The following is a 14952-nucleotide window of genomic DNA, read 5'->3' as shown; positions in this document are numbered from 1 at the left end:
CACAATAATACCTAATTGTAAAGTAATCATGTTAAAATACTGAATGAAGCTGCATCTGAGCTATAGGGTTTTTTTTTTGTTTTTGTTTGCTTGTTGGTTTGTTTGTTGTTGTTGTTTTCTACTATTACTACTACTTTTATTTCTTTTCTTTATATTAACATTTTATATCTTTTTCTGTTGTGTTGCTAGTTCCTCTAAACTGATGCAAATGTACTAAGAAACAATGATCATGCATCTATGTGATGATGTTAAGAATTACTGAGTACATATGTAGAATGGTATGATTTCTAAATGTTGTGTTAATTTCTTTTTTTTTCCGTTAATAAAAAAAAAAAAAAAAAAAATATAAAGGCGCCACACGTCTTATCAAATACTCTGGGGACTATTCTGTTATATACAGTAAAGGTGAAATGTATGCCTCCACACACTTTCACACACACACACACACAAGAGAAAAGGATAAGATTGCTAGTAAGATTTGGAAACAACTTGCATTTATTATATGGCTGTCACTAACTATGACTCTCCTTTTTGGGAACAAATGTTCAAGTTTACACAGCTCTGCCACACTCCCTTGAAATTAAGTGTAGCCATGTGACTTTGTACAGTGAATGACATCTAACAGTAAGAACATGGGTCAGTTCTGGGTGAAATCTTTTAAGAGATGTATATGATTCACTTCATGACTTCCCCTGCTGTGGTAACCAGAATACTGCAGTGATGGAATTTGTAAGCCTAGATCCCACCCAAGGTAGACATGTACGATGAGCAAAAACCAAATCAACACAAAATGAAATGTTTGTTTTAGGCCATCCTGATTGACACACAGTCTAAATATACACTGATAGGAAAACAGATCACTAAATTGTGGTATATTCATACAATGGCATACTAAATAGCATTGAAATGGAATGAACAAGAGGCACAAGTATCATATGGATAAACAATGCAGATATAATGTTAGGAAAAAAGCTATTGAAGAATACATGTAGTGTTCTTAACAATATCAGTAGTGATTTATTTCTTATGTTGGGTGGTAAATATATCTGGGTACGTTATTAATCTTTGCATCATCCTTTTTAAATGAAATATAAATGTTTTAAACAAATAGAACTATATATTCTGTCGGCTTATTAGTTCTGAAAGCAAGCTGAGAATTTCGATTGTTCTTATTTAGAATTTAATTAGTCTAGAAAGTTGTAGATTTTCTTCCATCCTCTATTTAGAGCTACTGAGTGGTAACTTTGAAGACTGGAGTAAAAGATCCAAGCAAAGATGTTTATTTTCGATTCTCTACCCACTTAAAGGCAGGAGAATGAAGTGAAAGGAGAAAGGTGCTTACTTTGGAAAAGAGTGTTCACGTTACAAAATTATTTCAATTGCCTGAAAATTCATGAAAACAAAACTTGGAGGTATTGTCCTACACCAATAATCCACTTCTCCTCTTCACCCATTTTGTTTCCTTTTCACAATGAGGAGAATATTTTCACATACCACTATTGGTAGCACATTTATAAGTACAGCTTAATTACTAATAAAAATGACGAATCAGCCTGGGCAGGGGTAGTCACCCACTGGAAGCCATAATGTTTCAGGACTGTTTCCATCCTAAACAAAGGCAAGCATAACTGGTATCTGTTGCCCGAAGTCACTCAGTGGTTTAAATTTCAGTTACATCTACTACAATTATGTAAAATATACATGGCAAAATAGGCTGACACCTTGCAGTGTTACAGAGGACCCAGTTAAGCTGTAGATGGACTCCTGACCCAGAGCAACTATGGGGAACAGCCTGTCGAAGGTCATGCGTCTCACTAACAAACAGAGTCCATCCCTCCTGCTTCCTGGTACCTAAACTGGCCATTCTCATCCTTGAAGAACACCAATATTTACAAGGAAATTTGGTTTTTCACTAGCGATTTTTAGTGGACTTGCTCATACTGAGAAAAGATATTTGAATCTAATAAACAATTAGTTAAAATGCAAAAAAAAAAAATAATTGTGTATGCCCCTAAAGACTGGCAGCTGACAATCTCGAAATTACTTACTAACAATTTGATTTCTCTGTTGCTGTTGTTTTAATAATAATATATAAGAAGGACAAATCTGTATCAGTCACTTAAAAGAAAAAAGAAGCAATGCCAAAAAAAAAAAAAATAAAGGATGAACACTGGGAATGCTGTTAGTTAAAGACTTTAAATTTAACAAGCGCTTTGATTGAAATTCATTTTTTTTTTTTTGGGGTCATCACTGTTATTCCTATCTAAAAAGCCTGAAAGAGTCCCAACTGTACAAGCAGAAAAGTGGTAAGTACTAATAATACCAGGCTCAATTGCAGTCAGGAATAAAGCTCTTAGCTACTCAGTGTATGGTCCATGAGCCAATATCTTGGGCATCTCATGGGAGCTTGTTGTAAAGGCATCTTCTTGGGCCTACCCCAGACCTACTGAATCAGAAGCTACGGTAAATAACATCTTCCAGATGATGCATGTTGTCATTAGCATTTGAGAAGCCCTTGTCTAAGTGACTGCATTTTACTTCATTTTCCTGAGCTTTCTACACATTCTCTTTAGTGAAAAGTATATGTAAACCCACTGATTCATGACATGTAAGACTGGGTATCAGGCATATAGCTTTAATAATTATAAAGAAAATGTTTGTCTAACTCTAGTATTATAGTTCTCAAAATATATTTTTCCAAAACAAATTAACCATACCTCTTCATTCACAGAAATCACTAATAAATCCCCTGAGAAAAAACTGAAACATTTTCATATACCTACCAACACTGCTTTCCTTTGGTTATACTGTGTTTCTTTAAGTTTTTCTTTTCTTTCTTTTCTACTTTAAATTAATCTATGTGATGGTGTTAGTTTTTAAAACATCTCTAGCAAATAAATAAAAGGAGATGTAAAATATTGAGGTTTGTTTGGTGAATCATAGTTGCAAAATTCCTTCTTCTTTGGAAATCTCTTTCGTGCTGCATTTGCTGCTTTTTAAGCCATGATCTCTGCGTACTTCCTTTGATTATACCTTCTGAGCTCAGGTTCAGCCAGCAGTTCTTCCACAATAGTTCTTTTCCTTTGCTTCTTGGGAATTAGTGAATGGTAGAAGTCGGCTGGATCTTTAGTAATGGTTCCAATCTGGAAATACTTGGGGAAGCTGTTTCTATCATTTTTCTTGTAAAATCTTTTGGGGGCCATCCTAGCTCTCATCTTCAGTGCTCTGAGCTCATTGGTAAATTCATCTGTCAATTCTGGAGCTTTCATATCAAACCAGCCATCACCCTTGGGTTTTGTTGCTTTTTCTGTTTTTTTTTCTGAAGTTGAAATTTGGATTCACTATGTTGGGACACAGTCGTTTATTCAATTCCTGATTTTGAATAAACCATAATGATGGTTTTCTGCAGAAGATTATTTTTCTTTTCCTCCTTGATCTGTGTTAGGGTTCTCTTGTTAGAATGTAGTTTGTTCGCCATTAATATACAAACCACCCAACTGCTTAATGCTTAGACAGGGTCTATGCTGCTGCTTGTCAACTTCAGAAGTTTAGATTTTGTATCATTTAGTAAGTCTTCTTCATCACTGAGCTATCTTTATTTTTGTCAAAATCTATGGATCTTCTTCACTTTTTTCATCCCCTTCCTCCTCCTTCCTCTTCTTGTCCTTCCTCAATGACAACCTTACTTGCCTTATTTTCTTCTTCTAAATAAAAATTGTTATCAACACTCAATCCAGCAGTTGTGTCGATTACAAACAATGCATTGACCCATGACATATTTCCCGAGTCCCTATTCAGTGACTCCCTTTGACCACCATTTTCAACAATACATACGTAGTCCTCTTCATTCCCATTGTTTTCAGACTGCTTGCTTTCATCCCTGCTAAGAACTAATAAAATAGAATCATCCTTTTCCTGAGATGTGTATAATTTGGAGCCACCATCAAAATCTACATTCTTTTCATCGTGCCTGTCTTTGCTAACACCTATAACTTTGCACTCTTCTCTGCCATTATCACTATCACCACCATCGCCAAACTGCGTCATCTCTTGTTTTTAAAGTGGGTTCTTTCTCGTCATCCCATCCGTCCACTTCCATAACTGCAAATGTTCAAGTTAACGATTTCCTTATAGTCTCACAGTTCAGATTTGAGGACTTTGGTGTGGTTTTATTAGTTTTTTTTGGGGGGGGGAGGGGTGTTGAATGCCTTTGAGAAGTTATTTGCTGAAATCCAGTATCTGGAAGTTCTAAAAGACTCTTCAACTTAACTTTCCTCATTAGTTTCTTTTTCCTCGTCTATTATTCCTTTGGCTTCTTTGTCTAAACTCTTAGAATTCTGCTTTGTTATTTCTTTAAAAGGTGTAACATTGGCCCTTTTTCCCTCTTTTACATTAAAACTTGGCTGTTTTTGCACTGTTAGTATTTGTTTCTGAATTTTCACAGAAGGAATCTTCATCAAAGTCATAGTAAGTTTCTTTATTACAGAAGTTTGTCTTGTTTATTTGAGCAAGAGAACCTGCTAGTAACTGAGAAGAAGTTTGGTAACTGAATCCTCTGAATTCATAGGTTTAGCTATAATTTGCTTTTCATTTTCTAGTATACTCTTAGAATCTTTCTCCTCAGTCTGTGCCTGTAATTTCTTCTGCATACTCCTGGTTGTATTCTTCGCTGCAATTCCTGAAAATGAAGAAATGTCTGAGCATGATGACTCAATATCAGAAATATCTTCTGCATGATTCTCGACTTGGATCTGTTAGGAATTTAGCCTTACAAACTTTCTGGTTCTTGTAGCTCTAGGCACAATTCTAGAAATACCAGAAACATGAGATTCTGCTTCAGAGACTTCTTTAGCATGAGGCTCATTTATCAAAGTCTTTTGAGTCTTTTCCTAATACTAGACACAGGGGTACATGAAACTAATATCTGCCTTCTCCCAGTTACTCTCAAAATTGGATCTTGGGAGCTCAGACATAGAAAAGTTTGACTCTGCTTCAGAGGTCTCCCCATCAGCAGATGGTTGAACAATCATCTCTGGTAATGAAGCCTCAGTTCTGTTTTTCCTCTTTCCAGTTTTAGGAGTTCTAGGGATTGGACTTCTTTCTGGGTAGCATGAATTTTAGCAGCACTACAAGCATCCAATTGGGATTCATTCTTGTTTTCTGCATGTTCTTTATTTTTATTCCTGGTAATTCCACTACCAGCAGACTTCTGCTATGAGCTTTCAGTTGCTGAGGTTGGGATCCTGATCTCTCCCACCGGTTACCACCATCTTCCCAGCCCTTTTAGGCTTTTCTTGGTGTCACTGCTAAACTTCCACTGGTATCTGTGCTAGTTTGAAAGGATTTATGTACCCTAGAAAAGCCAGGTTTTAATCCTAATCAATCTTGTGGGAGCAACCATTTCTTCTAATCCCTATTCAGTACTATAGGTTAGAAATTTGATTTGGTTATCTCCACATAGATGTGACTCACCCAATTATGGGTATTAAAGTTGATTAGATGGAAATGTGACTCCACCCATTCCAGGTGGGTCTTGATTACTCTATTGGCATCCTTTTAAAAGAGGAAGCATTTTGGAAAAGGCTGGAGATCTGAGAGAGCCTACAGAAAGAGAGAGAATGATGACAGAGACACAGGATGAGAGCTCCATGAAGCTGAGAGCCCACACTGCCAGAGACCTTTGGAGATGAAGATGGAATGTATCCCCAGGGGCACTTCATGAAACAAGACTGGAGAGAAAACTAAGACATCACCATGTTTGCCAAGTGCCTTTCCAGTTGAGAGAAACCCTGAACTTCATTGGCCTTTCTTGAGTGAAGGTAACCTCTTGTTGGTGCCTTTATTTGGACACTTTTATAGACTTGCTTTAATTGGGACATTTTCATGGCTGTAGAACTATAAACTTGCAACTTACTAAATTTCCCTAGAAAAGCCATTCCATTTCTGGTATATTGCATCCCGGCAGCTAGCAAACTAGAACAGTATCATACCCAGCTGTTAACCTCCACTAACTGCTGTTTTTGACAATACTATTGTTTTTGACAATGCCTTGGAGCATAAATTGCTCCACAACCTGATTCTCCCCTAGGCAGAACCTCTATGCCATGATGTAGAAGCTGGGGTAGGAAGCCATTGGCTCCTCTACCCACATCTGTTTTTTGGAACAGGAGCTGTATGTGCAAGCTGTATGTGTGTGTGTGTGAGTGTAATGGGAGTATTGGTCCTTCTCTGGTTGCAGCCAATGCCCAGTGTAGAGCCTGCACAGCTAGAGCCAGGGATGTGCTGTGCTGAGGTTTGCCAGCTGTTCAATCCACCTAAACTAGCTCTTCTGCTCCAGGAAGTTTGGAAGATGGGATCTGACACTTGGCTGCCAAGCCCACTGCAGCAGCTTTCCCCTAACATAGAGAGCTCTGCAGAAATAGAGGACTGGCACCTAGTTCCCCACCCAGATGCTCTTTACATGGCATGAGTTCAGGTTGGGGAGAAAGAACTGTGGCCATCCACTCAATAAACACCTGCAGCACAGAGCTGTGGAAAATGGGAACTGCTAATGTTTATTGCCTACTGAATCTATGAGAATAGCCCTTTCACTTAAGGGCGCAGGTAAGATGGGATCCACCACTTGGCTACTGAGACTACTGGAGGGCGTCTCCTGCAACAGGGTGGGTGGGGGTGTGGGAAGGGGGAAGGGTACAGTCAAATGCCAGGCCTCATGCAGGATTCCATAGATAAGGTTGAATAAATATTCCTCAATAGTTTGTAAGGACTTGATCAAACTCCAAAGACTTTAAATAATTGTCTTTGCTAATTTTGACCAGCTTAAAAGATCTTCCTCCAGGGAGAGATTTCTCCAAGTGCCTTAAATCCTCATTATGGTAGGTTTTGACAAATAAAACTTTCAAATAGTTACAGAATCCAAACTATCAGTCTTTATTTTAAGATTTTTAATAGACTTTATTTTTAGAGCAATTTTTGGTCTAAAGAAATTGCATAGAAAGTACCGGGAATTCCCACATACCCTCCTCTCCTCTACCACCACCACCCTCACCCCCAGGTTTCCTCTATTATTAACATTTGATATTAGTAAGTAACTTCTTCTTTATATTATGGTTCTCTTTGTGTTGTACAGTTCTCAAAGTGTTAACAAATGCTTGTCATGTATCCACCATTACAGTGTCATCCACATCCTCACTAGTATTTGTTATTTTGGTTTTAGCCATTATAATTACTGTATAGTATTCGTTTATGATTTTTAAATGTTTTTTATTGTGAAATATATATATATATACAAAGCAAGGAAAGAAAAAAAGCAATCATTTTCGAAGTACACTTCAACAAGCAGCTACAGAACAGGTCTCAGAGTTTGTCATGTGCTGCCATTCCATCATCTCAGACTTTTCCCTCTAGCTGCTCCAAAATACTGGAGGCTAGAAGGAATATTAATATAGTGATTAAGCAGCCATACTTATTTGTTAAATCCCATTTTCTTCATTATACCTCCTCCCTCTCCTTTAATCTTTCTCCCACTCTATAGGGATCCTTGGAAAATGCCCATTCTGACTCGTTCATCAGGGGGATGCAATCAACTGATAAACTTGGAGAGGCTGGTCCCTCTGGGTTTCAGGATTTATCTGACCTAAGAACCCTCTGGGGATTATATATTCCAGGAAGGCAAATTTAGTGCATGAAACCTGTATAGTCTCCAAAATACACTTAATAAGTAGTTATAAAACAGATTTCAGAGTTTGTTATGGGTTACCATTCCACTATTTCAGATTTTTCTTTCTAGCTGCTTCAAAACACTGGAGGCTAAAACAAACACCAATATAATTATTCAGCAGTCAAACTCATTTGTTAAATCCTATCATCTCTGTTATAATCCCCCCCCTCCTTTGATCCTTCTCCCAAACTATATGGTTATTTAGGCAATGCCCGAACTGACATTTTCATGCTGAGGAGGGGTGTCTTCACTAAAGAATAAGGTGGTGCAATTAGTTAATAATCTTAGAGAGGCTGGTTCCTCTGGGTTTTAGGATTTACCTGACCTAGCAACCCTCTGGAAATTATAGGTTCCAGGAAAGCAAACTTAGTACAGGAAACTTTTATAGAATCTCAGTTTGAGATCTAGGTGTTCTTAAGAGTTAACAAGAGTGATGTTAGTTGGGTTTAGCAAACCAGTGGCTATTAGCACTATCTAACTGAAGCTTGTATAAGAGTCTAAGATAGCCTCCAGAATAGCCTCATGATTCTATTCATCTGTTTGTTACTGATACCTTATTTTATGATACTTTGTTTCTCCATTTTGGTGAGAAGATGTTGTTGATCTCACAGCCAGAGTCATCCTTGGGAGTCATGTCCCAGGTTATCAAGGAGACTTTCACCCCTGAATGTCATGTCCTACGAAGTGGGGAGGTAATGAGTTCCTTTGCAGAGTTAAGCTTAGAGAGAGAGAGAGAGGTCACATATGACTAACAAAAGAGGTTTCCTGGAAGCAACTCTTATTGTAAGTAGCCTTAGCTTCTCCACTACAGAAATAAGTTTCATAAGAGCAAGCCTCAAAATCAAGGGCTCGGCCTACTTTCTTGGAAGTCCCCAGTGATTGAGAGGTTACTTGGGGTTTCCCAGATAGGAAAGTTAAATAGTTCTATATATTTTTTCCTTCAGATCCTCAAGGGACTCTACAAATACTTTTTAATTATCAGCCCACCATAGTTTGAGATGTATCCAGGTACTACATTAAGCTATATGGAACTACGAGGCCTCGTTCATGCTCTGGACTCCAGGAGTTTAGATTGTTTAAAGAAGCTATCCAGACAGGTTGATTTAGATTGTGTGTTACAGAAAATTTAGGTTCTAGACACAGTAAACCTCTCTGTTTTTGTCTCATACAGTAGATTAAGGTCTAGAGTATATACACTATCACCTTTTACCCCGTATTCTGACTTACCTTAGACCCAGCCAGATTGGCTTGTCTTTGTCTCTAATTGACACCTGATCTCTTTTTTGGTTACTTTAACTGTTATTCTATGTAGATATGCTAACTCTCAAGGCTGCAGCACTCTATTTCTGGTTCTTAGGTATCACAGAGTTACTCAACATTCCTGGGAAATACCAAATGAGACACATTATAGCTTAGTGTATCAGAATTTAAAAATAAACTTACAACTTCAGATCAAGTGTGGCTGCAAAGAGGGTTTACAATCTAGGCTCCAATTTTCTTATAAGTACTTTCTGAAAGAGACCTTAGCATATTTGTTCTTTTGTTTCTGGCTTGTTTTGCACAACACACTGTCCCCAAGGTTTATTCAGTTTGTTGCAAGACTCTCGACATCCTTCCATTTCTAGCCCCACCATATTCCACCAAATAATTGCATAACAGTTTGCCATTTCTGCTTCTCAGTCATTATACCCTTTGGCTACCTCCATCTATTGGGCATCATGGATAATGTCCAAAATAAACAAACCATGCCTTACAGTATCTTCATTTGATTGTACAATCAAAGGCACTCTCAATTTTCATTGGCCCATGGAGACAAAGAACCGACAAACAGCTTCACCAAATATCAAATCAAAACTACCCCTTATGTCTTGTCTCTGCCTCCCAATTAGTTGCCCCTAGTAGTGCTGTGGTACTATTGATGTCTTCTGAAATATTGGCCATAGCATGCAATTTTAGTTTTCCCCCTATACTGCTCTACTGTTGACTTTTCGTCCAATATCAAACCGCTAAAATGGTTCATGTGAGAACTTATTTTTAATTGTAGATTTAATCAGTGGGATATACATGGCACTATACATCCCCTTTCAATCATATTCAGCTTCAATATGGAAGTGTTACTTATAACCCCACTAATTAGTTACTATTGCTTCTATCCATTTCCTTGCATTTAAGTTCATCCTCATTGTGTAGCCTTTCCTCATCTCTAGCTTCTATGTACCTTCAGGTCTGCTATATTCTACAGTGTAACCTCTGAGATTACCTTTACCAGAGTCATAATGGCGAAATCCTACAGTATCTGTCCTTTTGTGTCTGATTTATTTCACTCAGCATTATATCCTCAAGATTCATCCACATTGTCATATGCTTCGGGACCCCATTTTGTCTAACTGTAGCATAATATTCTATCATATGTATATGCCACATTTTGTTTATTCACTCACCCATTGATGGGCACGTGGACTGTTTCCATACTGTGGCAATTGTGAACAGTGTAGCTATGAACATTGGCATGCAAATGTCTGTTTATGTCACTGCTTTCCCGCTCTTCTGGGTATACACCCAGTATTGGTATTGCCAGGTGTTCTAGTTTGCTAGCTGCCAGAATGCAATATACCAGAAACAGAATGGCTTTTAAAAAGGGGACTTTAATACATCGCTAGTTTACAGTTCCAAGGTCAAGGAAATGTCCCAATTAAAGCAAGTCTATAGAAATGTCCAGGGAGAGATATCTTGATATAAGAAGGCTGATGAAGTTCAGGGTTTCTCTTTCAAGTGGAAAAGCACACAGCAAACACAGTCAGGGTTCCTCTCTCATCTGGAAGGGCACATGGCGAACACGGCATCATCTGCTAACTTCTTCTCCTGGCTTCCTATTTCATGAAGCTCCACAGGAAGCATTTTCCTTCTTTATCTCCAAAGGTCACTGGCTGGTGGACTATGCTTCTCGTGGCCATGTCGTTCTGCTCTGCTCTCTCTGAATCTCCTGGCTTTCTCTCTTTTATAGGATTTCAGTAAACCAATCAAGACCCACCCGAATGGGTGGAGACACGCCTCCACCTAATCCAGTTTAACAACCACTCCTGATTAAATCACATCTCCAGGGAGATGATCTAATTACAGCTTCAAACATACAATGCTGAATGGTGATTAGAAGAAATGGCTGCCTTTACAAAATGAGATTAGGATTAAGACATGGCTTTTCTAGGGTACATACATCATTTCAAACCAGCACATCAGGTCATAGGGTGACTAGATATTTAGTTTTCTAAGGAATCATCAAACTGTTCTCCACAGTAGCTGCACTATTATACATTCCCACCAACAGTGAATAAGTGTTTCAGTTTCTCCACATCCTCTCCAACATTTGTATTTTTCTGTTTAACAGTGGCCATACGTATCTGTGTGAGATGATATCTTATTGTAATCTCGACTTGCATTTCCCTTATAGCTAATGAAAATGAGCATCAATTCATGTGATTTTTAGCCATCTATATTTGCGCTTTGGAAAAACAGTTTTTCACTTCTTTAGGCTATTTTATAATTGGGCTATTTGTTCTTTTGTTGTTGAGTTGTATGCAACAATAAAACAGGGTATGAAAACCTTAATCCAATGTGTGGTTTCCAAATATTTTCTCCCATTGAATTGGCTGCTTCTTCACCTTTTTGACAAAGTCTTTTGAGGTACAGAAGCATTTGATTTTTAGGAATTCCCATTTATCTATTTTTTCTTTCATTGCTTGTACTTTGGGTGTAAAGTTTAAGAAGCTACCTCTTATTACTAGATCTAGAAAGATGTTTCCCCATATTTTCTCCTGGGATTTTTATGGTACTGGTGCTTATATTTAAGTTTATAATCTATTTTGAATTAATTTTTGTAAAGGATATAAGGCAGGGGTCCTCTTTCATTCTTTTGGCTGTTGATACCCAATTCTCCCATGCCTATTTATTGAAAAGACTTTTCTGTCCCAGTTCAGTGGACTTGGGAGCCTTATCAAAGATCAGTTGTCCATACATCTGGTCATCTATCTCCAGACTCTTGATTCAATTCCGCTAGTTGATACTTCTATCTTTGTGCCAGTACCACACTATTTTGAACACTGTGGTTTTAATGTAAGCTTTCAAGTCAGAAAGTGTTAGTGCTCCCACTTTGCTTTTCTTTTTTAGGATGTCTTTACCTATTCGAGGTCTTTTCCTCTTCCAAATAAATTTGATAACTAGCATTTGCAAGGTTTCAAAGCCATTTTTGGGATTTTGATTGGTATTGCATTAAATCTGTAGATCAATTTTGATAGAATCAACATCTCAATGGCATTCAACCTTCCTATTCTTGAGCATGGAATTTCTTTTTAACTCTTTAGGTCATTTTTATTACTTTTAGCAATGATTTGAAGTTTTTATGTACAAGTCCTTGACATCCTTAGTTGGGCTTATTCCTAGATATTTAATTCTTTTGTTCATTATTTTGAATGGAACTTTTCCTTCATTGTCTCCTCAGATAGGTCATTACTTGTATATAGAAACAATTTCTGTATATTGATCATGTACCCTGCACTTTGCTGAGACTGTTTATTAGCTCAAGTAACCTTCTCATAGATTTCACAGGGTTTTTTAAGTATAGGATCATGTCACCTGCAACTAATGAATGTTTTACTTCTTCCTTTTCTATTTGTGTGCCTTCTATTACTTTCTCCTATCAATATTGCTCAAACTAGGGCTTCTAATACAATGTTGAATAATAGTGGTGACTATGGGCATCCTTGTCTCATTCCCAATATTAGAGGGGATGCTTTCAATCTCTCACCATTAAGTATGATGCTGGCTATGGGTATTTCATATATGTCCTGTAGGGTATTGAGGAAGTTACCTTCAATTTCTACCTTTTGAAGTGTTTTTATCATGAAAGGATGCTGAATTTTGTCTAATGCTTTTTCAACATCTGTCGATGTTATTATGTGATTTTTCCCTTTCAGTTTGTTAATGTGCTGTATTACCTTGATTGATTTTTTTATGTTCAAGCACTTCTGCTTTCCTGGTATAAACCTCACTTGCTCATGATGTATAATTCTTTTAACGTGTCATTGTATTCAACTTGCTAATATTTTTTTGAGAATGTTTACATCTATGCTCACTAGGGCGATTGGTCTGTAGTTTTCCTTTCTTGTAGTGTCTTTATCCAGTTTTGATATTAGAGTAATGTTAGCTTCATGAATGAGTTAGGCATAAAATGAGCACAAAGATGAATAATATTTTTCATCCATTCTGCCAATCTGTATCTTTTGATTGGTGAGTTTAGTCCATTAATGCTCAAAGTTATTCCTGTAAAAGCACTTCTTGAATCTACCATCTCATCCTTTCGTTTTTATTTGTCAGATCTATATATTCTTTTCTGGTTCTCTCTTTTTATCCTTTTAATTATCCCTACCGATAATCTTCCACTGTGTGCCCTCACTTATTATTATTCTAATAATAAAATAAAAAACATATTTCAAAAACACCTCAGCAATAATAGGCCCCAAAATCAGGAGACACCTGAAGATATATTGGGAATGAACTCAGATTGGTGCCCACAGAAGAGAGAGAAATTTTTAAAAAAAATATATATATATATATGAATATTTAAATAAAATAATAATAATAAACATATAAAAATTATATACTTAAAAAAAAAACTAGGCAGGTAGAAAGTTTGCCAGACTGAATTGAATGCTTCTTCCCAGCAGGTGGCATTCCTGAGGTACCGCCTCCCCTGAGGTCTACCCCTCCCCGACTACAGAGGGCTGGCTGAGAAGATGGCAAGCGCAGCCTGGGGGGTCTGTTCCCAGCTCCTGGCAGTAGGTCACTGGTTCCAGCACACAGGACGGGTGAGCCAATTGCAGCACCCAGCAGAGCCCCAATAACCAGCAGATTCACCATTCACAGCACCTGATGGGATGTTATTCACAGGGCCCAGCCGGGAAACCGATCCCAACATCCGCGGGTGCAGCTTTGCACAGTAGACCGCTTGACGCACTTCTGAGCTCCCCATTGGAGTTGTCAGCTATGGAGCCACACAGGGAAGTCTCCTCAACTAGGTCTCAGGCAGGTTGAGTTGGAGGGACAATCTGTTTCCTCAGATCTGCACTTACCCATGTGCCGCCGCCCTCCCCTGGTGGAAATCACGTCTGATCAGACCCCCTCTGCTTTCCCTTGTCCTGACCTCCCCGTCTCTCTCCTTCCTATGAAGTATTGGAGACCCTCATCCATCATTCACCCCCTGGGACTGCAGTCCCAGTCATTTTTCCCCTGCCCCCATCTTGTTCTACGGAGCAGGGATGAATCCAGCCTGCCCTATTCCACCATCCTCCCGAAAGTCCATTTATGATTGTTTTAGAAGACTTGTTTTAAGTTTAGAAAAGATTAATGCATCAGATAAACACCCATTTATAAACTGTTTTTCATATTTGAATATAAAAACCATCTAACATTTAAATATTATTTCATCATATAATAATAGGTATGGTTCAAATTTAATGTTTTCTTTATTAATTAGTCAAATTTTCCAGCATCATTTCTCATGTAATCTCTGATTACTATGCTGTTTTTAACATACACTTGATTCTACTCTGTATCCTTATTCTGCTTCATATGTATATTGTGACATGCTCTTTTAATTTTGTTTTATCTTCGTCACTCATATTAACATTTGGTAGTGCAAATATCAAAACTCTTCTTCCCAAATTAATCTTTCCTTTATTGTTATTCCATCTGCTTATATATGATAATTTTAAAATCACTTTATCAGGTATAGCAAGAAAAATGCATTGTTTGCATTATATAATTTATGATAAATATGACATCTTCAAAATCCTCATTCTTTCTGACAACAGGCTAGAACTTTCAAGTTATTTAGTATTTCTTTTAAGACCCTCATAAAAAGCTTTGTAGATATTTTTTAGGGAGATCTTCCAGATTTCATTTTAAATTTAAATTCACATTGCTTTTCTGAATGGAATTCTTCCTTTCATATTTCCTAAATGGTTACCGATGATCTATAAGAACTATGAATTTATGAATATGCATTTTGTGAGAAGTCTCCTTATTGAACTTTGTTTCTACTAATAGTTCTAAGAGCTTTACAGTCAACTTTTAGATTTCCTAGGTAAATAGCCCTGCCATGAAAAAATAGTTATATTTCTAATATTTTTACTGTTTCTTTTTCATGTATTCTGTTGTTGGCTAGAAATTCCAAGGTA

General features: G+C 37.4%; 1 pseudogene; it reads right to left on the bottom strand.

The window, feature by feature from the left end:
• Nucleotides 1–2876: 2876 nt before the first annotated feature.
• Nucleotides 2877–13745, bottom strand: LOC143657127 (deoxynucleotidyltransferase terminal-interacting protein 2 pseudogene; annotated as a pseudogene).
• Between the last annotated feature and the right edge of the window lie 1207 nt (nt 13746–14952).

The sequence above is a fragment of the Tamandua tetradactyla genome, chromosome 2, assembly GCF_023851605.1.
Source record: "Tamandua tetradactyla isolate mTamTet1 chromosome 2, mTamTet1.pri, whole genome shotgun sequence".
NCBI classification, from domain to species: Eukaryota; Metazoa; Chordata; class Mammalia; order Pilosa; family Myrmecophagidae; genus Tamandua; species Tamandua tetradactyla.
Note: the sequence above shows the minus strand (reverse complement) of the source record. Positions and strands in the feature narration are given on the sequence as shown.